This window comes from Physella acuta, unplaced genomic scaffold (assembly GCF_028476545.2).
Source record: "Physella acuta isolate Inbredline_101_S28 unplaced genomic scaffold, ASM2847654v3 ptg000592l, whole genome shotgun sequence".
Taxonomy (NCBI): domain Eukaryota; kingdom Metazoa; phylum Mollusca; class Gastropoda; family Physidae; genus Physella; species Physella acuta.
The window spans coordinates 1,051,396-1,076,798 of record NW_026732111.1 but is presented as its reverse complement, the minus strand read 5'-3'; the positions used below and the strand labels follow the sequence as shown (position 1 = coordinate 1,076,798).

The following is a 25,403-nucleotide window of genomic DNA, read 5'->3' as shown; positions in this document are numbered from 1 at the left end:
TAACTGCTTTCTGGTTAAATCAGCCAATACATCTGCCGCTGGATCAACTGTTGTTAAAATAAAGAAAGGCCATGAACTTTACTTTAAAGTGGACCAAGCTGATGTTGGAGCCAAGCTACAAGTACCAAGTGGCTTCACTATTATTAGATTGTAAATTAAATCATGTTCATAAAATTGCTAGTGTATTATCTATTTTACACAACATCGTATTAGAATGTTCGGGTAATTTAATGTGTCTTTTCTGTGTTTTGTGTAGTTATACCAGTACAGTCATGATGTAGAATAGTTAGACAAATTGTTCTGAGTAGTAAAAAATTACTTCTACTAATACATACCCACACATTTCAGCTGCATTTTAAAATAAACCGGGAGTGATCTCCCCTAAACTTTCTCGAATATTCTTATATAAAATAACAGGGGATGGGAACTCGGGCTATAGCCTAGACATGATTTTTACAAGCTTTTATTTAACTCACTTCCACTGTCGTCAGTCGTCAGTCTGTCTGTCTAGATAGAAACGCAGGAGTGAAAATTCGGAAACTTCTACTTGACCGATACGATTCACACTTAGCACGTGGGTCAAGACATAAAGACAATGCAATCTGAAACTAAATTTGACTTAATTGGATGCCTAATTAATTTTTTATGAATTAATTAAAATTTGGACCGAATTAGTAGGCATGTCTGTCCAACCACACCACACACGTCATCACGTTCAATAGCTGCGCCATCACTGTACGTTCAATAGCTGCGCCATCACGTTCAGTAGGCGCGCAATGGTTTTTAGTCATGTAACTCTATTGTAAATAAAACATGTAAAGTACTGAAAAAAAAATTCACAAAAAACGTTTTAATAACAAGCTTTTATGTAATAATGCACTAAAAAGTAGAGAATAAATTATAGACTACTATTTAAATAACTATAAAGAAAAGCGTGGGTGTCTTCCTTATCATTAGTAAAGGTATCCAATAGATACTGAAGTGACCCACGCTTTTCTTTATAGTTATTTAAATAGTAGTCTATAATTCATTTTCTACTTTTTAGTGCATTATTACATAAAAGCTTGTTATTAAAACGTTTTTTATGAATTTTTTAATCCATTTTAAATACTTAAAGTTTTAAAAATAGAATAAAATCTCGTAGACAAATTAATTGCACACCAAGTGAACGCCAAATAAAAAAGCGCATAATAGTGCGCAATATTATTAGTACTTTTAAAATTTACATTAGTTTTTTGAGAAATCGGAAGTAGCGTAAAGTACTACTTCCAGTCAACGTAAATAACTCAAAATTTAAAAGAAGGTAGAGAAATAGATCTTTTACTTACATGTGAAATTTCATTTATCTATCTGAAATAGTACTCAAGTTATAGGCTTTTGAAAAATTCAAAGTAGCAAAAGTACCACTTCCGGTTATCGGAAATCGCTCAAAAGTTGATACGGATCTACGATTTTGATAAAATACTTATATATGAAATTTCATCAACCTAGCTGTAACGGTACTCAAGTTATCGTGTTTACACACGGACAGACAGACACACAGACAGACACACAGACGTACGGACAAGATTGCAAAATTATGTTTTTCCGTATCAGTGAGGTGTAAAACGTCGAGATTTGTAAAAATCTCGATTTTTTTTTTGCACGATTACAAGACTTTCTCTATACTTCGTATATACGAGAAAGTAAAAAAAAATGTAAAAAAAATCCTAAAACGAGGCTCATGCAACGCCAACATTTTACAGAAATATTTAAAAAATATTTAATACCGCTCTTTAATTTCTTAATTTTTACTTCTGTGACAGAAGTAAAAAAAAAACATCGAGTCTTTAAAATGGGTCTTTAATATATCATACATAGCACAATCATCGATAATTAGCACAATCGTCGAAAATTTAAACACATTAAACACATCTTAAAATATGGTTAACAATTGGATTATATGTAATCAGTATTTAAGGATCAATTAACTTACCTTAGGATATCTTAAAGCCTGTGAAAAAATAATGTTAAAAAGAGTAGTTAGTACCTTTATTACTAATCTTTTGTTATACAAATGATAGGCCTACATGACATACCAGTTTAATATTTTTAGATATGTTTAAACTACAAACAACTATTGCTTACATTTTTCATAATTTCAATAACAGGTTCCATAACTCGTATCTGTTATTCCAAATATATTACATGTGTTCTGTTACATGTTCGACCTCAATTGTAGATGACATCTTGTAAATATAGAACTCACTTTTAAATCTGTCTCTTCTTTTGGGTACCAAGTACACAGTCGAGATTGGATAAATTTATTTCTTACAGAAGCTTCAAAATAATAGTCAACATATTGCATATACATAACTGAACAGATAACTAGAACACAAACGTCTATTACTAATTTTTTCGCACTTGTCCTATGGTTTTTATTTTAGAAAACTGCCATAGAGATGAAGTAAAAGATTCAAATAAACACGTCCTGCTTATAGCTATGTTTAACATACCAGATGATAAAACGTAATTAAACACAATATGAGCTTTAGTAAAAAATTATAGTCAAAGCACATTAAACTTTAGTGACCAACATTCTGACGTAAAGCATTGTTGTGAATTATTTAATATTTTTCTCTGGTGTATAGGCCTACATATCTGGGTAAAATATATCTTTCAAACAGTTTATAAAAAATGTATCTTGATTGTTCAGGCAAATATGTGATATGTAAAAACATATAAAAGCGGGATCTCCCTTTGTGCTGTGTTAGTTTCACTAGCAGTCCATAATTTGAATCAACACATGAAGTCACTAAACTAAGTCAACAACAAGCGGGTATAACATGTTAAAATTGAAATAAAAAAAAACTACTTACATTCCTTCAAGAAAATTATTCGATTTAAAATAAATGTTTAACCTTTTTTAATAATATTAATTTTAAAATATATCACAAAAATAGTCAGTCAACTGGAGCCTACTGAGACTACTCTAGTTTCTTTACAAGACACACAAGAAAAAGTTAAAGATGACAATATATCGGAAATAAAACAATGGAGAGACCACTTAAATAGAGAACAAAGTAGCATGACTTCAAACATTGAACACATAAGTGGAGAAAAAAAACAGAATTTTAAAAAACATTAGAAAACAGTTAAGTGAACTAGATAACAAAGTAAAGGAACTGAACAAAGAAATTTAAAGTTTAAAAGCAAAAAAATCAAAGTCCAACAAAACACCAGAGAAACTGTCTCTAGATATGAATGAACATGAAAACAACTTACTCAAAATAAATAAAGAGATGCAAACTCACACATATAAATTCGACAATATAACACTTGAGTTAAAAAGGCATTCTGAACAGATAGTTTCTTTACATGAAAATAATAATACTATATTGATCAGTGCATTACAATCAAAGGAAATCATTAAATCAAAGGTAATTAGCTTTGAAGCAAATTTATATGTGTTCACCATATAGCACATACTACCTCTCTCTCTCTCTCTAAATATATATATATATATATATATATATATATATATATATATATATATATATATATATATATATATATATATATATATATATATAAATATATAAATACACACACACACATATATACCAACAATTGTTATGAAACGAAGTCAGCGGTATGGTTGGTATATGATGGTAATGATGACTGCAGTGAGAGGTTCAAATGAAACGCCAACACAATTTCAGCTGAACAACTTTAATGGTTACTACTCTAGTCTTGTATAAAAAAAGGAAATTATTTGAACATTAATAGTGACCAGCTTTAGGGGCCAGCCCTTTCACACAATACAAACACACAAAACACGACTACATCCTCGCAAGCCTAACGTTCAACAGTCCTATCTTTCTGGTCCAAGCTTGACCCTTTGGGTTCCTTAACCCCTGCATGACCCCGTCATTCCAGCAAGGGGGAGGGACGGGCGCCAGCAAAATCCTAGGTGAAACTGATGCATTGTGTCCCAGTTCAGGGGTGGGGGTGGGGAGGGCAGTACACGCTGTCACAGTTCAGGTGTGGGGCAGGAGGGGGGTGGGGTAGATACCCACTAGCGGTGGAACGAGGGGGTTGGACTCAGTTATTATAACACATATCTCTAACGCCATACAAATAATGTATATATATAAAGTGAGTTTTTCCTACGAAAGTTTCATTGTCAGTATTAAGTGTTTAATCCTAAAGCTTTTTTAAAAAAGTGAATAAAATATTTGTTAAGTTTAACTAATTTTTAATCATTTTAGTGCATGTTTTTTTTTAAATATGTCAATAAACCAAAGGCTGATGGAACTTTGTAATAAGTTGTCAGTTCACAACAAGTTAATAGAATTATGTTTGCCAGATCAGTTGTTTACTACAGAGGTACCATGGACTTAATTGTATAGTGAACTAGCGCTTCGTATTGTTCTTAATTAAACCCTTTTAATGGACACATTTTCGATGTAAGTTTCAGTTTTACTGGGTTTTTCTGTGTTTCCATTTACGTGTAGCCTTCACATGGAATCGTAGTTAGATCTCCTGTACAATTTATTTATTTAAAAAAATAATGAGATTATTTATTCAGTAAAAAAAATTATTTTTTCATAAAAGAAAGAGGTTATAAATGGATGGAACGTTTCGTATATTCAACACACCCTAATGCTTGTTCTACTTAACAGAGACACGTGTACGTAACAGGTACTCTTGCTGTATCACGCTGGAAGATCACACACCAGTTGAAGGATGTGAAGTATTGTCACACTTTGGTAAAGTACGTGAATATAACGGTCACCACTTGAATCAAAGAAAAGGAAAATTTGTATCACCACATGATGGTTTATATCTTGTCTGTGTGACTCTACATGAATGTGAAGATAAACGGATTACAGTTGGTGTGGTGGCTGGAGGAAGGTGAAGGACATCAATCGAAGTGAAATGTGCCAACACTAGCGCTGCTGGGTCAGTGGTTGTTGACATGAGGAAAGGTCAAGAACTGTATTTTTACGTGATACACGGTGATCAAGAAGCTACGTTGTCCTGGGTTAGCAGTTTTACTATCGTTAGTTTATAGAGTTTATAGTGTTTATAGTGTTTATAGAGTTTATAGTTTTTATAGTGTTTATAGAATTTCAACACCAAACATGATGATAAGATATAATAAAACAACAATAACATATGTCGCTATCGTCTTGCACCCATGATAATTGACTACTTTTGATGTATATGGATTGTGTTAAAGGTAATTACTAACAAGTTATATATCAGATAATTTGAATATTGTAACATGCTTTTAGCTCAATACGTTTAAATTATATAAATGAGTCTTGTTAAGACATACACTATTACAATTTGCTTTACGAATTCTAAGTTAACACAAACAGTTGCTTTAAAATAGAAGTCATCATAAACATGTGATAGAGTGTCATGCCATTAAAAACAATGGTTAACAGTAACATGTTTTTCTTCTCCCGTTGATTCAACAACCAAGTAGTCTGAATGAATGTGTTGTGTGTCTCTGGATTCTGCCTTTCCATTGTAATATTTCTATCCTGACATATGATCTACTACTTAACCCTCGTAAGAGTGAGTCCCAAACTGTATAAGTTTCAAAATTTAAAAGCATACTAAAACGACACTCTTTTCATTTCACATTATTTTATTTAAAAAGAAAATTTCATTTATATTTGTTTTAGTTTTTATTGATGAAAATTAATAGATAAGCTGCTCATTAGTGCATTTATATTTAAGATAAAATAATCACTTCAAACTAGATAGTAATGTTACATTTATAAATATATTAATTAATTTCATCCGATTTACAAATTATGTTTTTAATACACTAAACTTCAATAATTAATTAGCACTATCAGCACGGTGAAAAATTAAATAATTCAACAGACTTTACAACTGAGATTGTAATAACTCTAAGAACTAGTACCTAATGTAGCTAAACTATTCGAACTTCTAATTTTATATATTAAATCCAAAAGAATTGAAAATAAAATATCATTTTTGAACGAAGTTTATGTTTATTATTTAAAACACTTGTAATGGTTTTTTTCTATTTCGCTATATAACCACGTCGGCTAAACACATTGTTCAAAACTTACATCAAAAGAATGTTATAATACCGCAATCAACATCACTTTGCATTTATTAAAGAATAAAGAAGTTTTGTACAACAATTTCTCATATTAAAAAAAAATTAAAAGATAAACAAATGTGTTTTTATGCTTAAAACTGTTGATTATCAAAATTTCAAACTTGAATTGATTAAGAATGCCTATTTGGTTATATAATTTTTAATTCAATTTTTCAGGCATTCATCGCATTTGGGCAAGTGTCCATTCGGGCATTTTTCGCATTCGGGCAAGTGTTCATTCGGAAAAACGTCCTGCTCCCGTCTAAAATTATGCACTTAAACATATCAGTACCAGAATTACACATGACAAATAGTAGGTACCTCAAAATGTGAGCACCTATACTTAACAATTAAAAACCTGGAAATCTAATGAGAAATGCACACGTAATCGGATATTGTGATTAGAGCCTGTAGTAAATACTTTGGTAGTTGGTCCTTGTTCAACATATAACAAATCAGATTTATTAATTACGTTGATTCACCCCTGGTTCATGGGCCTAACGTTTAAATTTATAGCGACTGATTAGCGAAGCTAATAGAAATCATATTCTAGATCTAGATGTTAATTCACAGTTTAGACATGTTGACATACGTGTTTCTTATACCAATTGATGAACTAAAGTGTCCATCTGAATAAGTAACAATGCTAGTATGCTTAATGTTATAATTAACTCTCTTGTGAATAATGTCGATTATTCCATAGTGAATTAGATTTAATAAATAGTTAATTTCTGATAATTAATTAATCAACTATGATATTGCTTTATAAAATTATTATTAATGAGGAACAATAAATATAAATTTGATATTTATGTGTTTAAACTAAAAGAAATACTATTGAGGCTAATGTAAGAAAACGTTGTTTCATTTTGTATTTAGTTCTTTTAAATGTCCGTATCATCCTTAAATTAATTAACAGTCTTATACTTGGCAGATTTAAACAGAATCTTTTCACTTAAGTGACACAGCGGCATTCTATGTTGTTACATTAGAGCACGGGTTCCCAACCTGGGGGTCGCCAAGGGCTTTCTGGGGGGTCGCCTATGACCTACTTAGGTCTAGTAATGTTCTATTTTTAGTTTGACATTTGTTATAATACCATATATGGTCTGTGGTGCAATGATCGGTTTTTTTCCGCTGTCTTACTAAGAGAGTCTTAGACTCAGAAATTTTCCATCGAGAGATTGTTTCAGACCAGATGACCACCCCAACCAATGGTCTTATGATTTGAAGGTGACCTTCCAGGTTACCTAAGTCTATAAATAGATCGCCCACAGGTGTCTCGCGGCAGTCTATGGTCAGACGTCGTCGAGAGTTGATAAGCCCTGTGTGTTGCCGTGCAGTATTAAGTTGTTATATTACTTGTGATTAAGTGATTCTTTATGCTTATAGCAGTGTTATGTATACAGTGGTGATTTTTCTGAAGTGTTAAAAGCTGTGATATTGTATCATACTATTTATTCCCACGAATTGTAAGTTGGGTTTTGATCATTCTGTATATCCATTTTATTCTTGTATAAATCTAGTGTTCTGCCACGACTTTGTACACTCATTACAAGTTATATGCAGATTAAAAGTTTTGTTGGCATCATTAGTTTCTCTAGTGTTTCCCTAGACATCCATATCGCGTCCTAGCGAGCTAGTGTGTCAAATTTCTTTTATTTAGGCTTGTCGCCATCTGTGTGTAATCAGGTAAACGAATCCGGGAGCGTTTGCCATCTATCTGGCTGATAGATTGGTGTCCGTTATAAAGTGGGGACTCGCCGGCATGTAATCTGTTGTAATAGTTGTTGGTTTAAATATTTAAACACTAGTTTCAGTTCTAGTTAGTTGTTTCTTAACCCAGTGTGGCTGTGTAAGAGCGCCGCGCTCAAGGCTAGAGTTATCTAGGTCAGGTAGCCAGACGTGTTGCGTCCTAGATTTAAGGTCAAGTTCATAACAGAGCGTTGGGCTGTGTTAATTTAGGCTTGTTTTGATTTTGAAACTAGTTGAAATGGAGTCTTTCTTGTTAAATCCCACAGTTGAGGAAGTAGAGAAGTTAAGTAGGAAATATTTGATTAGTGTTGTAAAGGAATTGAAGTTGGATTATTCTGTCACTCAGAAATCAGAAGTGTTAAGAGATGAAATTATTGTTCATTTTTTCAATGAAGGTGTGTTCGAAGAGAGTTTGTTGGCTGGGGTGATACTCCGTGAGGAGAAACCTCTAGAGAAGGTAGAATTAGAAGCTAGAATTGCTTTAGAGAAACAGGAGTTAAAAGTTACTTTAGAGAAGGCTTTAAAAGAACAGGAGTTAGAGGCTAAAATTGCTTTAGATAAGAGGAGGTTGGAATTAGAATTTTGTAAGGGTAGTGGTGATGTCAGTTCTCTAGTGGATCCTAAAAAGTTGTCGGTGGGGCAGGTGATTGCCAAATTTTGGAAATTAGTTCCTAAATTTAATGAAATAGATTTGGTTGTCTTCTTTAACTCATTTGAGAGTTTAGCAAAGGCATGTGAATGGCCCGAAACTTCCCTTACTGCTTTATTGAGCACGGTTCTTACAGAAAAAGCTGCAAACACATATCAGGCACTCTCTCACGACGTTCAAACTAACTATGGGCTGGTCAAGACTGCCATTTTGAAGGCCTACGAATTGACTCCAGAGTCCTATCGGATAAAATTCCGAGCACTCCGCAAGCTACCCACTCAATCATATGTGGAATTTCTCTTTGAAAAAGAGAAAATGTTCTCAAAGTGGCTAAACTCTGAGGAAGTTTCAGAGTTTGAGAAACTAAAATCACTTGTCCTGAGGGAGGAATTCCTAAAGTCCCTGCCTGAAGACATACGACTACACATCCTGGATAGTAAGATAGTCGACATCCAGAAGGCTGCTGAGTCGGCTGACACATATACATTGGTGCATAAGAAACCACCAGTGTCAGGAAACCGCCTCAACCCCGTGCTTCCCCTTTTTGGCAACAGTACCCCTGTTGGCCACCACTTGAAGACGTTACAGTCCAGAGAAAAGCCAAGATCAACTCTCAGTCGTCGAGCAGTATGCCAGTTCTGCAAGAGACCTGGTCACCTTGTCAAGGACTGCTATAAGCGTCATCAATTTAACAGAGAGGTGGTGCGTACCTCTGCGCACAATACTCTAACCCATCAAGCAGCCAGTTCAAATATGAACTCTCGTCTTCAGAATGACACTAACCCGAAGTGTCTACAGGAAGGAAGTCAAGTCTCCACACATTATGTTCAGTCACATTTTGACTGTTCACGCCACCATCCAGTTTCTTCCGAGTCTACCGATCTCGAGGGATCGAGAAAGGTTGACTTTTCATCTTTCATTGCAGAAGCTGTCATTGGCAAACCAGTTGTCTCAGCGGAATATCACCGTCCTAAGAGACACAGGAGCGTCACAGTCACTTCTTTTGAAAAGCTCAATGGACATTACACCGGAGACGAACACCGGGAATGTTTCTATTATCCAAGGAGTGGGGGCAGAATCCACTGTCGTCCCTCTACACAAGTTTTCCCTGAAACATCATCTCGTCGAAGGTGAAGTCATTTTAGGTGTGATAGATAGTATTCCTGTCCCAGGAGTACACCTGCTTCTAGGGAATGACCTTGCGGGAAGCAAAGTATACCCCTGTACGGTTCAAAACCCTTTGTCAACAGTTCCAGATAATGATAATGAACTGTATCCTGCATGTGTGGTGACAAGAAGTCAGACCAAACTATTGGCTGACACAGCGCATGAACCACACCTACCATCATCGTCGGGAAATCCATCTCCCAAACTGGAGTCTATGCTTCCGGAGAATACAAGCCTGGGCTTACCCCTGAGGATATCTCAGGAAGACATCATTAAAGCTCAACAAGTCGACGCGGAACTCAAAGCAATGGTCGAAAAGTCACTCTCAGCTGACGATGGGGAGTATTTCTCCGAGAACGGCGTGGTCGAGTCGGAAAAGCTCATGGTTGCTAAACCGAAAAGTCTCGAGTTCGAACCCTCGGGCAGATGAGGCTCGTTAGCTGGGGACAGCCACTCTTCTAGGAGAGACAACTCCAAAATTAAACAACTGCTGCCTTGTAGTTTGTTCTTGGTTGGACAAAGGCTATGGAAGCAAATCCAAAAAGAAAAGCAGGCTGAAATCGGAGTCAATGGCCTCAATGGCGCATAACCAGTTGACACGTAACGCTTAATTGTGTTGGAGGCGTGGTCGAGTCGGCAAAAAGCTCATGGTTGATAATTTCGAACAAAGTCTCGAGTTCAAACCCACTGGCAGATAAATCTCGATCCCCTTCAACACTAATAATTAAGAACGAAGAAGAAGAAGAAGACCTCTTCTTTCGTCGCTCTGTACCTGTGGATGCCTCGCCTGCCGAACCATGGTTGGGTAAAAACCAGCTGTGGGTCCCTCCACCTTATCGGCATGAAATACTGAAACTGGCACATGACCATCCGATGTCAGCGCACCCAGGAGTCACGAAAACAATGGCGAAGATCAAAGAACTTTTTTTTTTGGCCCAAAATGAAGAATGATGTGTCGCGTTACTGCAAAAGTTGCACGAACTGTCAGTTGGCCGGGAAGCCAAACCAGAAAATTCCTAAGGCCCCCCTGAGTCCGATTCCTGTGTTAGAAGAACCCTTTTCTAAAATCATCATGGACTGTGTAGGTCCCTTGCCTAAAACCAAGGCGGGCAACGAGTACCTACTTACCTTTATGTGTTCAAGTACCCGTTTTCCCGAGGCGTTCCCCTTACGGAACATTAAGGCAAAGACTGTAGTCAGAGCCATGACCCGGTTCTTCACTACCTTTGGATTACCTAGAATCGTTCAAACAGACCAAGGCAGCAACTTCACCAGTCACCATTTTCAGAAAGCGCTAGCCAAGCTAGGCGTTACCCACATCACCAGCTCAGCCTACCACCCTCAGTCTCAAGGCGTACTGGAGAGGTTCCACCAGACCCTAAAAACCATACTGAGAACGTTCGCTAAAAGTAACACCCAATGAGATGAAACTGTTCCATGGATTATTTTCGCCGCTAGAGACTGTGTCCAGGAATCTCTAGGTTACTCTCCTTTTCAGCTTGTGTTTGGACATTCTGTCCGTGGTCCCCTGAAGCTGATCCACGAGCGTTGGACAGGTACCAGTGATCATCCAGTTGAAAACTTTGACGATTTTCACGTTCGACTGAAAGCCGTGTGCGAAATGGCTCACAAGAACTTAAGAAAGGCCCAAGTGAGAATGAAAGGACTGTATGATAAGAGTTCTCGTAAACGAACATTCAATCCAGGCGAGAAAGTTCTTGTGCTCGTGCCTAATCTGAGCAATGCGTTATCCTTAAAATATTGTGGACCCTTTACGGTGCATTCAAAACTAAGTGATTTGAACTATGTTGTCAATACGCCAGACAGAAGAAAGAAACAGACAGTGTATCATGTTAACTCACTGAAAAAGAATAATGATAATTGTAACAATTTTCATTCCACAGCTAAAATTACTTTATCTGTATGTTCAAATGTTTCTGATGATGTGATACATGATAAACTGAAACCCCCAAAATTGGTAAATTCTTCTTTTTTAGATCATCTAAATGACCACCTTATGCATTTGTCCACTGAGGAAAGCCATAGATTGTCTCAGTTATTTGAGACATTTCCCTCTATTTTTGGGGATGTCCCCAAAGAGGCGAAGGTACCACCTCATGATGTAGATGTAGGTGATGCAAAACCTGTCAAACAAAACCCCTATAGAGTTAACCCAGAAAAAGCTGTTTTGATAAAAATGAAATTGATTATATGATCAAGAATTATATCATTGAACCAAGTTTCAGCAATTGAAGTTCCCTCTGCCTTTTAGTCCCGAAAGACGGTGGATCTTTCAGGTTTGTGACCGACTTTAGGAAGGTCAATGCGCTCACCAAAGCTGATTCCTACCCATTACCTCGAATAGAGGACGTTATTGATAAAGTTGGTCAAGCTAAGATAATTTCCAAAATTGATTTATTGTCAGGATACTGGCAAATCGCCTTATCTGACCGTGCAAAAGAAATATCTGCTTTTGTAACCCCTGATGGTTTTTATAGATACAAACGTATGCCTTTTGGTATGCGAAATGCTGGTCAAACTTTCCAGCGGGTCATTAACTCTGTCATTGCTGACATAGACCAATGTGAGGCCTACATAGATGATATAGTAGTATTTTCTAATACTTTTGAAGAACATATTGTTCAGTTGACTAACCTTTTTAGAAAATTGTCTGAAGTTAATTTTACTGTAAACCTGCATAAAAGTGATTTTTGTAAAGGTTCAATTACCTATTTGGGCTATCAAGTGGGAACTAACCAAGTTAGGCCCATTGAAGCTAAAGTAGATGCTATTGTGAAGTTGCCTCCTCCCACAAATTGTAAAGAAATCAAAAAGTTCCTTGGGATGGCAGGTTACTATAGGCGGTTCTGTCAAAACTTTTCAGCTGTTGCTGAACCTCTTACTGCCTTATTGAAAAAGGGTGTTGAGTTTGAATGGTCAACTAAATGTCATGAAGCTTTTTTAACCATTAAGTCATTTTTATCTAATGCTCCTGTTATGGCTGCACCAGATTTCAGCAAGCCTTTTAAACTTGCCATTGATGCTAGCAACTTAGCCATTGGCTCAGTCTTATTTCAGGAAGACAACATGGGGATTGACCATCCAATCGCTTTTTTTTCCAGGAAGTTAAATAAGAACCAAAAGAATTACTCCACTATTGAAAAAGAAGCTTTAGCTTTGGTTTTGTCCTTACAACATTTTGAAGTCTATGTCACTTCTTCAATCAATCCGGTCATGGTATTTTTGACCATATATCCTCTTAAATTTACCTCTAAGTTAGGACAAAAGAATCACAGAATATTGAGATGGTGTTTATATTTCCAAAATTTTAATCTGGAAATTTCCCATATTAAGGGAACTGATAATGTTGTGGCTGACTGTTTGTCAAGGATGTAAAATCTTATTACACACATTGATCATGTGACATGTTTTGTGGTTGGTTGAGACCATATACAAGTGGTTTGTTTGGGTGACACTCACATTCATGTGAGTGGTCTGAGTTTTGAATAAACTCCAAAATTGCTGTTGAATATTTTGTTTATTTTCAGGTGAACCTTATTTAAAGGTGGTTTTTCATTATATGTAATCTTTTATGATAATATGTCTCATATGACTCAGTTGATATTGTAGCTAGTCATTAAAATAAAGGATTTACCCTGTCGGGTTTACCACTTTTAATATCCACATGGAAATATTGTAATACCCCTTTCTGAGGAATTTTGATGTATTATTATTTTTTGAAAGGGTTACTCCCCTTTCACGAATTGTAAAAGCTTGAGTTATTTCCCTTTTATTTCCAGGGATGTTTTCACCTGGTATTAAGATTTTGGTTGGATACATTTGTAGAACATTTTTTTATTTTATGCCAGATTGGTTCCTTATGTATGTTTTTGTGGAACCTATCTGCCACTTCCAAAAAGGGAGGGGATGTGACCTACTTAGGTCTAGTAATGTTTTATTTTTAGTTTGACATTTGTTATAATACCATATATGGTCTGTGGTGCAATGATCGGTTTTTTTCCGCTGTCTTACTAAGAGAGTCTTAGACTCAGAAATTTTCCATCGAGAGATGATTGATTGTTTCAGACCAGATGACCACCCCAACCAATGGTCTTATGATTTGAAGGTGACCTTCCAGGTTACCTAAGTCTATAAATAGATCGCCCACAGGTGTCTCGCGGCAGTCTATGGTCAGACGTCGTCGAGAGTTGATAAGCCCTGTGTGTTGCCGTGCAGTATTAAGTTGTTATATTACTTGTGATTAAGTGATTCTTTATGCTTATAGCAGTGTTATGTATACAGTGGTGATTTTTCTGAAGTGTTAAAAGCTGTGATATTGTATCATACTATTTATTCCCACGAAGTTGGGTTTTGATCATTCTGTATATCCATTTTATTCTTGTATAAATCTAGTGTTCTGCCACGACTTTGTACGCTCATTACAAGTTATATATATATATATGTTACTACCCTCAACGTAAATCCATTATCCGCGTAAGTAGTTCAGATATACGTAAACGTGGCAAGGAATCAATCCATTTTAACAACAAATAAATTGTGTATAATAATCCTTAATGTTTGCATAATTATTGTCTAAGACCCCAAATTGAAACACTAGACCACTAATTTAGTACGGTCCTCTGTTTTAGTGGTGTTAGTTTATCGTGTCCTTCGTATTGAAACTACGAGTGTAGTACGTGACGTAATACGTCCCTAAAGGTACAAACAATGTTATATGCCTTATGTTGTAATCATAGTCCGTATGTGGTCAAACAAAATGTTAATCTATCGAAACAAGAATAGCTAGAACCTAAATTAATCAGTTGTACTTATGAAAATCTAATAAAACCGATCACAAGATTAACTCTATCGAACATTTTTATTGCTCATTTCACGTTACAGTACATTTATTATATATTAAGATGATAATCATTGTAATAATTATTTTTAAGTTTCATATTATTTTTTTTATTTTATATTTAATCCCTGGATATTATGGGACTCTTAATATAAGTGACATAATGGGATGATGTCTTACTGTACTAAGGTAGACCTCTGTAGGCCGACCCCCGACATACCAGGTGGTATAATGTACCAGGTGAGGAAACAAACACCTGACGGAAACCCACGGGTCTAGAGACTGGCACTATGGGTGAGTGAAATGTTCCATTCTTTATCACGTTATGGTCTGTCTGGCTAACGAACATCACGTTATGGTCTGTCTGGCTAACGAACATCACGTTATGATCTGTCTGGCTAACGAACATCACGTTATGGTCTGTCTGGCTAACGAACATCACGTTATGGTCTGTCTGGCTAACGAACATCACGTTATGGTCTGTCTGGCTAACGAACATCACGTTATGGTCTGTCTGGCTAATGAACATCACGTTATGGTCTGTCTGGCTAACGAACATCACGTTATGGTCTGTCTGGCTAACGAACATCACGTTATGGTCTGGCTAACGAACATCACGTTATGATCCGTCTGGCTAACGAACATCACGTTATGGTCTGTCTGGCTAACGAACATCACGTTATGGTCTGTCTGGCTAACGAACATCACGTTATGATCTGTCTGGCTAACGAACATCACGTTATGGTCTGTCTGGCTAACGAACATCACGTTATGGTCTGTCTGGCTAACGAACATCACGTTATGGTCTGTCTGGCTAACGAACATCACGTTATGGTCTGTCTGGCTACTTAACTTTGTTTAACAAGTGGTTTTGTCCGTGTAATAGAAAGGCAGAGAGTGAAAGATTTAGATAAAATCTAAGAGATTTAGGGTTGAATATTGAGCAAAGTTATGAAACGTATAAAACGATTACTGACTGGTTACTATTACTATTGAGATTTATATGACAGATATTACTTTTTTTACATTTAAACGAGTAAAATCAAAAGGTAGATTTGCATTCAATCACAATTGTTATATTAATGTTTTTAAAAGCAAACTTAAAGAAATGATAAGCGAACATAGATTTTTAAAAAGTGATTATTATATCGCTGTAGTAGATCAACAGCAATAGAAACATAGTTTAGCGTTCTAAATAAAAACGCCCTGCTTGTAGTTATAAATTATTCACTAGTTAATAAAATATTTAGTTAAACACACCAAAATAGGTGAGTGTCGAAATAAAAATATATAGATTGAGTTGACAAACTTAATATGCTAATGAAGTACCAGATCTGTCGGTGTGATGGTCATTTTAATTGTTTATTCTGTTATTATGTATGTAGTGACTAGTGTCTTTTTTTGGTAAGTAAAATGTCAGCGTTCGTGGTTTAGTTTTCGTATAGAAAATGTCTTGAAAAAAAAGATGAACTGTGTGTATGTGTGTGTGTGTGAGTGAGTGTGGCGAAAGTAGGGTTGGGAAAATCACGTAGGTTTTAGTTTTGTTTTAGTGAAGCTACAGACCAGAAAATTGCATTGAACTCTAAAGGGAAATAAAAAGTTTCATAAATATAGCTTGCTACAACTTTATTAGAAGCCCGGGAAGATCATGATACTGAAATGTGGAGCAGACAATGTTTGACGGTTTGGTCAACTCACTGCTCTAATTGTAAAGCTGTGTAGAATTCTCTCACAGACAGTAACATGGGAAATTAATGTACTTACACACGCGTGATATACAAGATCTGTTGCTGTCAAACACCATGAAATAAACGAAAAAAACCAACGTCCGCGATCAAATGTGTTATACGTAAAGGATCCCTTACATGTGGATGTTCTCTATCCAAAAACACCCTTTGCGGCTAAATTTAAGTAATTCTGTTTTATTTATTTTTTTAAATAATGATTTTGCAATAATTCAGTATGTTAAAAATTCATGGACAATTTATATAGTTTAGTCATACGTGTTATACAGTTTTGAACAGAATAATACAAAATAGTGTTTGATAATTTGCGGAAGAAATTATTTACCAAGAAAATGTAACATATTGCATTTAATAAAATAACGTTAATTGAACTGCACCTTAGTGTGTTGTTGCTTGCAGACTTCTTGATTAGTGCAGAACATCAAAACACAATTAGACGAAATATTGAAAGTGTAAGGCCCTACCAATCATAATTGATACGAATCCAAACTAGCTGGTCTATGTTCAACTTATTCTATTTTATTGATTTGTAAAAAAAATATTGAAATACACCGACAGTAAAAAAAAACAGCCTTTCCTAACGTATGCTACACTTACTGCCCAAAAATAGACTACGTAGTTTACATTGTACAGATAACGTTTGTATACGTCTCCGTCACGACTCAGAAAAAACTTATGTTAAGTTAAGCAAGTGACTACAAAAAAATTAAACAATTATTTTCTTCTTTAAGTAGTTGCATATTGGCACGTGTTCTCGGACGAGTGCAGATTGTGACCGCTTTTGCCTTATATTTAATAAAAAATTATGTTTTGTATTATTGGCTAATTCAATTTAGTACTAGCACAAAGTTATAGTTTAAATGTGTTGTTTTATTATATGCAATATCTTCTTCATTTTATGTGAGTAAATTGATTAGGGGGTAATGTCCTACTTAAAACGCTTTGGGCGGGGATGTGTACATAGGGGGGGGGGCGGTAATTGACTTGGCAATTAATAAATGACGTTAGAGAGTAGGGCCATTTCATTGTCTTCGTAGAGCCAGACATTTTTGGCATTCGTAAGCCCAATATTCAAATTCAAATTCAAATTCAAATTTATTCAAACAACGGTTACAATTATAGGCACAAAGGCCTTTTTTCACATTGGCCGTTTAAACAAATAAAAAAATTCAATAACACATAACAGTAACATAGCACTAAAAATGTGGAATAAAGAAACAATTTTACATAGTTATAATACATAATGAGATAAAAAAAGAGAATTTAATAGATGAATGAGAAATGTTACAATGAGTCAGTTAGGTCATTAAATAATTTTAGTTTTAGTTTAGATTTGAATATATTTTCAGATCTAGATAGCTTTATTTTATTAGGAAGATTGTTCCACAAATTAGAACCAGAGTAGGCGAAGCTATGTTTTTGGAAAAAAGTTGAATATGGAAATGGTAAATTAAGACGACGATTTAATTTTATGTTAAAAGAAAATAGATCTGATAAGTAAGAGGGGGCTGTTTCGTGGAATATTTTATATAAGAAAATTGATTTAGTATATATTATCTTTTTATTTAATGGAAGTACTTTAGTTGTAAGAAAAGAATCCAGACTACTAGACAAGCCAGTAACCAGTTTTATAGCCCTTTTTTTGTAAAGAAAGAAGTGGACGCTGCTTAGTTATAAAGCTGCCGCTCCACACTACAGAAGCATAATCCAACCTAGATTGAATAAAAGCTTCATAAAAAACAGCCTGCTCCTATAGTCGAGAAAGTTTTTTATCCTTGCTAATTGAAAGGTTGTCTTTAATAAGGAAATTTTTAGAAAATGAATATGGTCGGACCAAGTGAGGTTGTGATCTATAAACAATCCTAGGCATTTGTAACTGTCTACCTGTTCAATGTTTGAATTGTCTATAGTAATGTTTAATGCGGTGGATGGAAGACGAAGGCGTTTCTGATGAGTTGTAATAAACATTGACTTGGTTTTATCGGGGTGAAGTTTCATTTTGTTAAATTTTGTCCAAGTAGCAAGCTGATTGGCACACGTTTGAAGTTTGTAACTGAGTGACGCAGCACTGTCTGCAAAGACATGCAAAGAAGTATCATCAGCGAACACCAGCGTCAATGTGTAATGGAAGATCATTCTTCTTCTTCTTCTTCTTCGTTCTTAATTATTAGTGTTGAAGGGGATCGAGATTTATCTGCCAGTGGGTTTGAACTCGAGACTTTGTTCGAATTTATCAACCATGAGCTTTTTTGCCGACTCGAACACGCCTCCAACACAATTAAGCGTTACGTGTCAACTGGTTATGCGCCATTGAGGCCATTGACTCCGATTTCAGCCTGCTTTTCTTTTTGGATTTGCTTCGATAGCCTTTGTCCAACCAAGAACAAACTACAAGGCAGCAGTTGTTTAATTTTGGAGTTGTCTCTCCTAGAAGAGTGGCTGTCCCCAGCTAACGAGCCTCATCTGCCCGAGGGTTCGAACTCGTGACTTTTCGGTTTAGCAACCACGACCTTTACCGACTCGACCACGCCGACCCCGGAAGATCATTAATGTGTAAAGAAAAAAGTAAAGGACCTAAGATTGAGCCCTGTGGAACCCCTATATTAACATATTTCTGTGAAGAGATGGTATTAAGGTGAAACACGCGTTGAGATCGGTTAGATAAAAAGGAGTGAAGTAACCTAACTGTAAAGTCGTGGAATTTGTATGGAATTAGTTTTTTAAGAAGTATGGTGTGATCAATAGAATCAAAGGCTTTTCTGAAATCGACAAACAGCGAGCCACAGAGTAGGTTATTGTTAATATTTTTAAGACAGTTTTCATTCATCTTAATCAAAGCAGTGTGACAAGAATGAAACTTTCTAAACCCAGACTGATTACTATGGAAAAGCTTTTGCTTTTCTAGGTAGTTTGACATGCATTTGTTTATATGTATTTCTAGTGGCTTGGAGAGGGAAGAAAGTATAGAAATTGGCCTGTAGTTATTGGCATCTTGGATGTTACCTTTTTTGTGTAGTGGTATAAACTTAGCATGCTTAAAATGTGTCGGGTAATAATGCTTGGCAATACAGAGGTTATAGACATAGGTTAAAACTTCAGAGATTATTGGAGCTGAAATCCTCAATACTTTATTAGAGATATCATCAAAAGAAGTTGTTGAAGACGATTTAAGAGATCTTAGGCTAACATATACTTCATGAACAGTGAGAAGTGGAATGATCAGCTCTGTCCTACCACGGTGAGCAGAATTACAAAAAATTTTAAGCTCCTCACTGATTGTGTAATCAGCATCTGTGTTGAGCGCTACAGTTGATATAAAATGATTATTAGAGTCATCAGCAGATATCTGGCAATGTCCAGCTGTATTACATGTGCGTTTTTTTCTAACTATTTGATTTATGGCAGTCCAGATAGATTTGGAATTAGGTTTGCCTGACAGCAGCTTATTAAAATACTCCTTCTTCGACCTACGCACGAGCAGTTTGACATAATTTCGTTGCCTACAAAAGTCCTCAAAGTTCCATAACGTTTAAGCCAGTCTCTTTTATTAATTGCAGATTCGATATTGTTGTTAAACCAAGAAGGTTTGTATGTAGTCTTAACCCTTTTAGAGATTTTAGGAATATGTTTGTCATATATAGTATAGAAAATACGCAGCCATTCAGAAATGGCTAGATCGGGACAATTATAATTGTATACATTGCAGAAGGGGGCAGCCAATAAATCCGAAAGAAAAAGATTTTCATTAAATTATCTAAAAGAGCGATAACTTATAGCTCTGTGTTGCCGCGAAGGTACACATAATCTTTTTGTCGAAAAAGTACAACAAACAGGGAAGTGGTCACTAACACCACAAGAGGGGACACAGACCTCTATTAGGTTGCAGTCAGGTGATGCGTAGATGTGGTCAATTATTGTACTTGATTTATCATTTACCCTGGTAGCCGTGTGCACAAATTGTTTTAGATACAGAGAATCAACAATATCTTGCCAATATCCTTGAGGTTTTAATAAATTTATATTAAAATCTCCCAATAAGATATATTCATTGTTAGTAGATAAAACGGTATCCATCATGGAGCAAAAACGATCATACCAATCCATGTTTTCACAGGGATTTCTATAAAGGAAGCAAATTAAAATTGCCGGATGGTGTTTGCTTTTTTCCACTTCAATCCATATACACTCTATATTGTCCGTTGACAGATCCTTCCTGTACTTGAAACGAATTGAGGAGTGGACATAGACACTAAGGCCAGTTTCTTTGTGTAAGGATGGGTCTCGGCGTATAAGGTTATAATCAGAGACGGATATCTTAACATCATTAATAAAAGATTGTAATCGAGTTTCAGAGAAACCAAAGATATGAAAAGGATTGTTGGAATTGTTTAAAATTTTTAGAACTTCATGGTGTTTATTAAATATGTCGAAAATTTTAAATGGCCCAATTTTAGCCCACTCTGTGAGGGCCAGGATGATGAAAATAGACAATGCATAAAGATAATAAAATATCAATGAATAAGAGATGTTATAAACAAAAATCAATATAATGAACTAATTAAACAGAATCAATATAATTGTCTTACAATTACACGCTTTGTCACCCAATAAAACAAACACTCGCTGCTCTTTACACTGCCTTATTATCTTTCTCTCTTTCTCTCTCTCTCTCTCTCTCTCTCTGAAAATAAATACCTATATATAAATATATATATATATATATATATAAATATATATATATATATATATATATATATATATATATATATATATATATATATATATATATTGCTATATAAATGTACAATAGCATCAGTATGTATTATAATTAAAATAGTACAGTGAGCTAAACTAGTAAATAGTAAGTGAAAAAAGTTAGGTTCCAGGAAGGCGCTTAAGCGACAACATTAGAGATTGATGAAGCAACAAAGGGCTAAAGCCCATTAAGTGATGTAAGCCTGGGCTAGAGTTCAATTGATCTGAAGATATTGTTGGAAGCATATCAACAGTCAAAACAAAATCAGCCTTTGTACCTTTTACGTTTGAAAGTTGCACATGGTCTTTATCTGTTAAGCTGACGCCTCTTTGGGGATACTTTAAATTTTTAGCGAGAATACTGCTTCCAATTTTAGTTAAATGAATACTGTCACTGTACAAGCGTTGTCTCGGGGCACCTGACTTCGCAGTGAAAAAAGGTGTACTGTTTATAAAACAGTATTTATAACTAATGCAGAAAGATTGTAAAAATCTATTATTTATATCTATCAACTGCCTACCCTTGCCCCGACATGGGGGTACGATGGATGAAAATCGGATTGTTGCGTTGGGAAATTTGTGAGTGATACTTCTCACAATTTCTAGCATATTAGCTTGTGACAGTCTGACGTTTGACAGACTGTCGTTGACACCACAATGTAAGGTTACAGTTGTGGTGCTAGAGTCACGTGAACGGCTACTAATAACGTCCCTAATTTTTTCAAAATTTGCCCCAGGCAGCGCTATTACCGATACACGCTCGTACTGATCCGTGTCCATTATATCAGGATGGAGACCTTTAAGTGTAGAGTCACCAAGGATCAGATGGTGTTTCGTTGTTTGGTTGGTGTAGGGGCGGCGACATGTTGTGTGCTATCCCTATTAGTGCCGTAGAGCGTTGGACAACTGGGACATGGACAGCCTTGACCGTTGGGACGCTGCAATGTGTAGAATCACTTTTAGTGCGTGGTCGTTGCAGGGTGCTGGGACTCGAATGTTCCGATGGTTTGGATAAACGCACTCTGTCTTCACGTTGTGTTATTTTGACAGGGATTGGGAACGGAGCTTCTTGCATGATGTCTGCCGATGTGATTTTTGTTACATTTATTAGTTGTTGATTATCCTCACATGTTGAGGTGGATATTGTGCTGCAAGAGGGTTTCTTGGTTGTGAGGAGTTTCTTTAGTGACGCAGAAATATTTTCTTGATCAAACAAACGCTTCTTAAGGTTAACGTGTATATCCTTGCAGCTATGCACTTCATTAGATAGTCTCTTGACTTCGTCCCTTAAGACAGCGTTTTCGACTCGGAGTTGTTCTAGTTGGCTGTTAAACTGCAATTTCTCCGCTTTAAAAGCTTTTTTAACACAGGTGATCTCATTAAGAATAAACGATCCTAAGTTATTATCCAGTTGTGTGGTTTGAAGAAATTATATTTTTGGACTAAGCAAATCAGTTGGTTGAGATAGGTTTGATGAAAATGTATAGTTATTTATAGGCGTTACACAATCTAACGGATTGGTATTGATCGTAACCTCTGCACATTGATTGTCACTGTTGGAAGCGGACATAATCATGGGCGGTGAAATGGGTAGCTCCAATACTCTGGGTGGGGACAGTGAAGGTGGTGGTGACAGTGATAGTAGCGGCGACATGGGTAGAGGCATGTCGACAGCTTTGTCTGTTGTAATGAGGTTATTTAAAATACTGCAAAATTCCGAATCCACCCAAACAGACACAACGTTAGATTTTCCCTGTACCATAATTTTGTTATTCGTGTGGTACAGATGGACAGACAGCCCTGGTAATTTATAATATCTTCAACATTGGCGCCATCATCATCCCTTCTTTCCTCAACAACATCAGCATATTTTGTTTTAATGATTCTTTTTACCTTTTCATAGCTTATTGAGTTTCTAAAAGCAATGATAACACATTATCCTCCATCTTTCTTTTGAAAATGAATATCATCCGCTGCACAAATGTTAGCAATCTTTTTTGATATAGCTTTTTCTTTATTTAAACGATACTTTTTAGCTCTGCTGCTCCTGGTGACAACGCCAGTCCCTAACATTTTCACTCACCAGTAAAATTAAAATATCATGCTGACATCAGTAGAAATAGATTAAATAGAAAACGAATCATCAGTAGATCCACAACAACTAAGAATATAGATATCCGGTTTACATTTTAACAAATGGATGAGACAATAAAATAAAAACATAAAATATCACAATAAGAACCGGCTAGTAAATTAGTACTAAACTACATACTCAATCCTAATGGATGATTAATACTTCCCTTAGATTTTTTTGGATTAAATAGTGAATAAAAACATTAAAAACTATGAAAGAATGTTGACAACGATTCCGGAAGTAAACAAGTTGACGCCATTTTTTTCACACCGTTCATCCAGATTGTGTAATGTTTTATTGCAATAAAATGGTGATCGTTGCATTAATTTAAGAGTTAAAAAATCTCAACATCTCTTAAATCGATAATGTTTTTTTTTAACTGTTAGCTTTCTGAATTTGTGTAGACCCAAAGGTTCGTAGGACCTAGACACAGTCTATTTTGTCAAAAGGATAAGACCCTGTGTAAGTTGAACATTACCGGGAGTAAACAACAAGTTGTTATAGTCAAGCTTCCTACACGTTATTTCCTTTTTCCCTTTCCGCTCGTAACACATCGTCAGAAAATTGACCTCATCCCTTTCAATAATATGATGCTTTAAGGATTAGGATTAGCATTAAGATTATATTCAGGTTCAGGTTAAGGTTTAGGGTTAGGTTTAGGTTAAGTTAAACATGCACATGCATATATATATATATATATATATATATATATATATATATATATATATATATATATACATACACATAATCATACATATATATATATATATATATATATATATATATATACATACGTATAAACATAAATGTTTGAATATCTATAATGTGCAAACATGTGTGGCCTAATGTGTTTGTTAGAGTAGTTGCTAATTTACAAACACAATGTTACTCAATAGAGAGACAATACAGGTTGTTGTTTGTTTTTTTTACATTGAATTACTTTAAGATATAATTGCAGTTTATTTCAATTTATTTACAATTGCATAACATTGATTATTATTTTCAATATATATGATACACACTGTTGTCCAGTGAACTTATTTAAACAGTTGTCTTTTAAATAGTTCATTAAGTTTGTCTCAAAAATACGGATTTCAATTTAATATTTAGGAAAACAAACTATGTTATATTTTAAACACACGAAAAGTTACACTTAGTGCCCATATACAAAGAAAAAATTTATGTAAAAATATAATTATTTTATATGTTTATTGTAGTCAAGAAGAACATATTAATTGGTGATCACATTGAATTAGAAGGAACAGTGTAATGACGACTAATCAAATAGCAAATAAACCATTCATATTTTTGTAGTCATGAAGTCTACACACAAAGTAGGTTTTTAGCGTGTGTTTAACATAGTGGTTACATATTTTAATGTTTTAAAGATGTATTGTCCATCCTGTTTTGTGTTTTACTTCTATAAACTAACGATAGTAAATCTGCTGTGCCAGGATAAAGCTGCGCCTTGATCTGCTTCCACCACTTGAAAGTAAAGTTCTTGACATTTCTTCATGTCAACAACCACTGATCCAGCAGAGCTAGTGTCGGCACATTTCACTCCTATAAACGTACACCACTTGTATCCAGCCTTCACAGCAACTTTAATCCGTTTATTTTCCCATTCATGTAGACTGACACAGACAAGATATAAACCATCATGTGGTGATATAAATGTCCCTGTTGTTTGATCAAAATGTTGACCGTTTTATTCAAGGACATCATCAAATTTTGAAATAATTGATTTAGCACTGACAGGTGTGGAAATATCAAGCGTCACATGACAAACATATCTGTTACATACACGTGCCTCTGTTGATTGGAAAACATGTGTATGATTTACATGCTCAATTTAACGAATGGGTTCATCCATTTAAGACGTTCATAAACATTTGGAATATTAGAATCAGCCTTTCCCCCCGTCCACACGCGTCTACTTTCTTCGACCCCACACCCCACCACAATGTGGACGTCCACAAAAATTTAGTGAACCTGTCAAAATATGCTGCAAATTTATTAATACATTAACATGTAATGTGTACCTTATTACATTTTCAAATAGTTTTGAATTTTCTGGGCAAATTTCCTCAGCCACATCTAACAAACATTTTTCTTCGTTAACATAAATATCTCCGCGGGCCGGATGAGAGGACCTCGCGGGCCGCAAACGGCCCGCGGGCCGTAATATGGAGACCCATGAGTTAAACGATCGA

At 35.4% G+C, this 25,403-nt stretch overlaps 1 protein-coding gene across 1 annotated transcript in view; it reads right to left on the bottom strand.

Moving 5' to 3' along the window:
- The window catches only part of LOC131947433 (structural maintenance of chromosomes protein 2), a 151,125-nt gene that overhangs the window by 63,596 nt on the left and 62,126 nt on the right, over window positions 1–25,403 (bottom strand). The gene's annotated exons all lie outside the window — the stretch shown is intronic.